Below are 869 nucleotides of genomic sequence, written 5' to 3'. Positions count from 1 at the left end.
AAGATATAAAAGCAGTTCTCCATGATGGAGGTACTTCTTTGCCCATCAAAACACTATTAAACAATTCCTTTAATGGCCCTATCATTTCCTCAGACAACATCTTATAATAAATTGCTGTTAATCCATCTGTACCTGGGGTTTTACCAACTTTTAATTGCTTAATTGCCACCTTAATCTCCTCCAATGTAATTAAACAATTCATTTTTTCTTTTTGACTATCTGACAACTTAGGTAAGTGTACCTGCTGTAGATACTTATCTATATCCTCATAATGTATATTTTCAGAAGCATATAACTTAGAATAAAAATCCAAAAAAGTCTTTTTAATCAAATTTTGTTGAAATGTCAATTTACCATTATAGTCTATTTTCTCTATAATCCTTGATTTTTGCTTTTTTCTTAAATGATAAGCCAACCACCTTCCAGGTTTATTTGCATTACAAAATGTGTTATGTTTCATATACCTTAAACTAGTTGCAGTCTGATCTGCTATTAACATATTGAATTGGTCCCTAAGCAACTTTAAGGATATTTTCAAATTATTATCCAATGGGTTTAACATAAATGCCTGTTCCTTTAATTTAATTTCCTCCTCTAACTCTTTACATTTTTGCATTTGTGTATGCCTATGAAAATTATTCATATAAATCAGGGGTGTCCAAACTTTTTCCAAAGAGGGCCAGATTGGATGAAGTGAACGTGCTGGAGGGCCGAACATTTTTCCGAACATTCTTTGAACCATTACAATTAAATGTAAATGAATTATTTTATGCCTCTTTCCTCTCCCTCTCTTTCCTCTTTCTCTCTCTCTCTCTTTCCTTTCCCTTTCCTCTCCCCTCTCTCTCTTTCTCTTTCCTCTCCCCCTCTTT

The sequence above is a fragment of the Protobothrops mucrosquamatus genome, unplaced genomic scaffold (genome assembly GCF_001527695.2).
Source record: "Protobothrops mucrosquamatus isolate PMUCROS unplaced genomic scaffold, P.Mucros_1.0 scaffold2580, whole genome shotgun sequence".
Classification (NCBI taxonomy): Eukaryota; Metazoa; Chordata; class Lepidosauria; order Squamata; family Viperidae; genus Protobothrops; species Protobothrops mucrosquamatus.
Note: the sequence above shows the minus strand (reverse complement) of the source record.